This window comes from Chiloscyllium punctatum, chromosome 21 (assembly GCF_047496795.1).
Source record: "Chiloscyllium punctatum isolate Juve2018m chromosome 21, sChiPun1.3, whole genome shotgun sequence".
Taxonomy (NCBI): Eukaryota; Metazoa; Chordata; class Chondrichthyes; order Orectolobiformes; family Hemiscylliidae; genus Chiloscyllium; species Chiloscyllium punctatum.
The window spans coordinates 3,074,046-3,079,780 of NC_092759.1; positions in this window are offsets into that span (position 1 = coordinate 3,074,046).

The following is a 5,735-nucleotide window of genomic DNA, read 5'->3' on the forward strand; positions in this document are numbered from 1 at the left end:
TCACCATGTCAGTCCTGAATGGCTTACCCCCTTATTCTTAGACCGTGACCCCCAGTTCGGACATACCCCAACATACGCACCATTATTCCCACATCTAGCCTGTCCAATCCTGTCAGGATTTTATATATTTCTATGAGAACCCCCCTCGTTCTTCTAAATTCCAGTGAGTACAAGCCCAGTCGATCCAGTTGTGGGATATAGGTAAAGTAGTGTTACTTCTGCAACTATAATTACTTATGCAAGGGTAAATGAACTCGCACCGGTGTGTAATTGTTTCAGCCAAGAGCTGAGTCAACGAGAATGCAAACTATGTGGAGGAAATACATAATTGTTCTTGTATTAGCTAAAATTGTATGCAAGAATGAAACGTGACTGCAAAACAATGGTGGATGTTACAGACAAATAGATAAGGTGCTGTGAGGATGTAGGTTAAGCTAGATACGCCTGTACAAACAGTAGTTATAAGCATCTGTTTCCCACTTCTGCAGAAACACAGGAACAAACCCCAATTAAAAGGGTCATAAGGATAAGTATGGTAGGGGAAGGCACAGATGTGAGTAGATAATGGTGAGGAAAGGATATGCCTAACAATGACCTACAGCGGGATGAGGTCAAACGGCCTTGTGAGGGCAGAAATAAGCATTTTGTCACAAACAAGGCCGGATTAGGCAAGAGATAAACAGGAGTAATGGGTGCCGGTTACTTAGGGAAGTGGAAGATGTAAACAGGGGTGGAGCAATGGGTTAAAAAAATAGGAACCAAATTACATAAATATCGTGTACTAGTTGAATTCAGTGTGTGTGTGTGTGTCCCTGCCTTGTGGACAGTGGACATCACACCCTCTTGCAAGAGTAAGGTCTTGTCTCAGACTGAAATTATTGAAGTGAGTGAGCTTTGTTTCTCACACAGGCGTTCCTCATATGTCGGTCCTGCCATCCCAGGAATCAGTCTGGTGAACCTTCGCTAGATCTTTTGTGTTGGCCTGCCAAGGCGGATTTCAATCCATCTGGACAATGTTAACATTGTTCATAGCGCTGTTGCATTTACTTGTCATAATTAGATTCATAGAGATCTACAGCTCGGAAACAGACCCTTCAGTCCCACTCATCCTGAATTAATCTAGTCCCATTTGCCAGCATTTGGCCCATATCCCTCTAAATCCTTCCTATTCAAGTAGCCATCCGGATGCTTTTTAAATGTTGTCATTGTACCAGCCTCCACCACTTCCTCTGGCAGCTCATTCCATAAACGCACCACCCTCTGTGTGAAAACGTTGCCCGTTCGGTCCCTTTTAAATCCTTCCCTCTCACCTTATACCTATGCCCTCTAGTTTTGGACTCCCTTATCCTGGGGAAAAAAAGACCTTGTCTATTTATCCTATCCATGCCCCTCATGATTTTATAAACCTCATTAAAGTCACCCCTCAGCCTCCGATGCTCCAAGGAAAACAGCCCCAGCCTGTTCAGCCTCTCCCAAAAATGCAAACCCTCCAACCCTGGCGTCATGCTTGTCAATAGGTTGTAGGTTGCTCGCTGAGCTGTAGGTTTGAGATCCAGACGTTTCATTACCTGGCTGGGTAACATCGTCAGTGGCGACCTCCAAGTGAAGCAATGCTGTTGTCTCCTACTTTCTATTTATATGTTTATCCTGGATGGGGTTCCTGGGGTTTGTGGTGATGTCATTTCCTGTTTGTCTTCTGAGTGGTTGATAGATGGTATCTAGATCTATGTGTTTGTTTATGGCGTTGTGGTTGGAGTGCCAGGCCTCTAGGAATTCTCTGGCATGTCTTTGCTTAGTCTGTCCCAGGATAGATGTGTTGTCCCAGTCAAAATGGTGTGTTTTTTTCATCTGTGTGTAGGGCTACAAGGGAGAGAGGGTCGTGTCTTTTTGGAGCTAGCTGGTGTTCGTGTATCCTGGTGGCTAACTTTCTTCCTGTTTGTCGTACGTAGTGTTTGTGCAAGCCCTACACACAGATGAAAAAAACCCACCATTTTGACTGGGACAAAACATCTATCCTGGGACAGGCTAAGCAAAGACATGCCAGAGAATTCCTAGAGGCCTGGCACTCCAACCACAACGCCATAAACAAACACATAGATCTAGATACCATCTATCAACCACTCAGAAGACAAACAGGAAATGACATCACCACAAACCCCAGGAACCCCATCCAGAACAAACATATAAATAGAAAGCAGGAGACAACAGCTTCGCTTCACTTGGAGATCGCCACTGATGATGTTACCCAGCCAGGTAATGAAACGTCTGGATCTCAAACCTACAGCTCAGTGAGCAAACCTACACCCTAAACCTCAACCTGAGCTACAAACCTTCACAAACCTTGCATGCTTTTCAATCTTTTCTGTACCTTTTCAAGTTTCACAACATCTTTCTTATGGCAGGGAGACCAGAATTGCACGCAATATTCCAACAGTGGCCTAACCAATGTCCTGTACAGCCACAACATGACCTCCCAACTCCTGTACTCAGTGCTCTGAACAATAGCATACCAAGCATACAAAAGCCCTCTTCACTACCTTGTCTACTTGCGACTCTACTTTCGATGAACTATGGACCTTCCCTCCGAGGTCGTTTTGCTCAGAAACGCCCCACGGCCTGACCATTAAGTGGAAAATTAATTGGGAAAGCAGGTGGCAAATGGGTTGGTTTACAAAAAAAAAGTCTTTGTCCTTTCTTTTCGTTCATGGGCTGTAGGCGATGTTGGCTCGATCAACTTTTATTATTTTAGTTTTGCAAGACCAGCCTTTATTGCCTGATCCTAAGCATCCAAAGCTGAAGAGTCAACCCACAGTGACTTAACAGTTAGCACTGCTGCCTCACAGTGCCAGGGATTGGATTAGATTCCCCTACAGTGTGGAAACAGGCTCTTCAGCCAACAAGTCCACACTGACCCTCCGAAGACTAACCTGCCCAGACCTAATTCCCTCTGACTAATGCACCTAACACAATAGGTAATTTAGCATAGCCAATTCACCTGACCCGCACATCTTTGGAGTGTAGGAGGAAACTGGAGCACCCGGAGGGACCTTGGGATCGATTCCCTCCTTGGGTGTCTGTGTAGAGTTTTCACACTCTCCCCATGTCTGCGTGGGTTTCCTCTGGGTGCTCCGGTTTATCCCCACCGTCCAAAGTTGTGCAGGTTAGGGTGGATTGACCGTGCTAAATAGCCCCATTGCACCTCGGGAGGTATAGGCTGGGTGGATTAGCCATGGGAAATGCAAGGTTACAGGGATAGGGGAGAGGGTGTAGGTAGAATGCTTTTTGGAGGTTCAGTGTGGACTCAATGGAACAAGAGGCCTGCTTCCACATGGGAGGGATTCTGTGCATCTTGTAAGTGGTACACATTGCTGCTACTGTGTGTCCATGGTGGAGGAGGTGAATGTTGAAGGTGGTAAATCGGGTGTCAGTGAAGCAGTTTGCTTTGACCTGGGTGATGTTGAGTGGTTGAGTGTTATTGGTACATAGAGAATACTCCATCAGACTGCTGAATTGTAAAGTTATAGACAAGACCACGCAAGCACAACCATGTACACAGCAACAGTCTACCTTAAACTAACTGATAATGCCAAGGAGGCTCAAGCCTTCATCATGTTCCTTTTAATGTAAAAAAAATGCATATGAATGTGTTTGCGTGCATGCCACGTTTAGAATCATCGAATCATACAGCATGAAAACAGATCCTTCAGTCTAACCAGCCGATGCCAACCATTATCCCAAAATAAACCTGTTCCAGCTGCCTGCTCCTGGCCCATATCCCTCCAAACCTTTCCTATCCATGAACTTATCCAAATGCCTTTTAAAAGTTGTAACTGTTCCCGCATCCAACTCTTCCTTAGGAAGTTAATTTAACGTGAACCAGCCCTTCGTCTTTTTTTAACATCTTTCTCCTCTCACCTTAAAAATATGCCTCCTAATCTTGAAATCTCTGAGAAAAAGACACCCTCCCATTAACTCTGTCTACTCCCCTCATGCTTTTATAAACCTCCGTAAGGTCACCGAACAACTCCTGTGCTACAGTAAAAAAGGTCTCAGCCTCTTCTTATAACTCAAACCCTCCATACATGGCAACATCCTGGAAAATCCTTTCTGAAGCCTCTTTAGCTTAATAATAACCTTCCAATGGCAGGGCGACCAGAACTGTGCACAGTATTTCAGAAGAAGCCTCACCAATGTCCTATACAGCTGCAACATGACATCCCAACCCCTATACTCAACTCTATTGCACAAAATGCGGAGGCATGGGATTGAGGATGATTTAGTGGTTTGGATCAGAAAATGGCTAGCTGAAAGAAGACAGAGGGTTGTGGTTGATGGGAAATGTTCATCCTGGAAGTCAGTTACTAGTGGTGTACCACAAGGATCTGTTTTGGGGCCACTGCTGTTCATCATTTTAATAAATGACCCGGCTGAGCGCATAGAAGGATGGGTTAGTAAATTTGCAAATGACACTAAGGTCAGTGGAGTTGTGAACGGTGCCAAAAGACATTGTAAGTTATAGAGGGACATAGATAAACTGCAGACCTGGGCTGAAAGGTGGCAAATGTAGAAAAGTGCGAGGTGATTCACTTTGGAAGGAGGAACAGGAAAACAGAGTACTGGGCTAATGGTAAGATTCTTGATAGTGGAGATGAGCAGAGAGATCTCAGTGTCCATGTACAAAGATCCCTTAAAGTTGCCACCCAGGTTGATAGGGTTGTTAAGAAGGCATACAGTGTTTTAGTTTAATTGGTAGAGAGATTGAGTTTCGGAGCCATGAGGTCATGCTGCAGCTGTACAAAACTCTGGTGCGGAGGCACTTGGAGTATTGCGTACAGTTCTGGTCGCTGCATTATAGGAAGGATGTGGAAGCTTTGGAAAAGGCTCAGGGGAGTTTTACTAGGATGTTGCCTGCTCTGGAGAGAAGGTCCTATGAGGAAAGGCTGAGGGACTTGAGGCTGTTTTCGCTAGAGAGAAGAAGGTTGAGAGGTGACTTAATTGAGAGGTAGAATATGATCAGAGGGTTAGATGGGGTGGACAGAGCCTTTTTCCTCAGATGGTGATGGCTGGCATGAGGGGACATAGCTTTAAGTTGAGGGAGGATAGATATAGGACAGACATCAGAAGTAGTTTCTTTACTCAGATAGTAGTAGGGGTGTGGAATGCCTGCCTGCAACAGTAGTAGACTTGCCAACTTTAAGGGCATTTAAATGGTCATTGGATAGGCATATGGATGAGAATGGAATAGTGTAGGTGGGATGGGCTTCAGATTGGCTTCACAGGTCAGTGCAACATTGAGGGCCGAAGGGTCTGTGCTGCACTGTAATGTTCTACATTCTATGTCTGAGCAATGAAAGCAAGTGTGCTAAATGCCTGGAGAGCACAAACGAGCCACATTACAAGTTCAACTGCTTATCTTCAATTGGCTAATAGTATTGCTTTTGGCACACTTGGGATTGTTCAGAAAATACTGCCCAATTGCAGAGCACATCTAACAAGCACGCATTTTGTTTTGGGCTTTGCAAGCAGGGGCTGGTTCAGTACGTGTCTGTACTCTACTTGCCCCCAGTCTATCTCGGTTTCTGTGTAGAGTCTTTGCCTCAGCAGTTGTCAGGTTTTCCCTTGTTACTCGACGGTTTGCTTTGTGCACTTAAGGAACTCAGTCTTGCTGAATTCTGTTTGAGCGTGGGTGACTCCTTCTGTTGGTTAGAGCGAAGGCTTCAGCAACCTGCCATCCT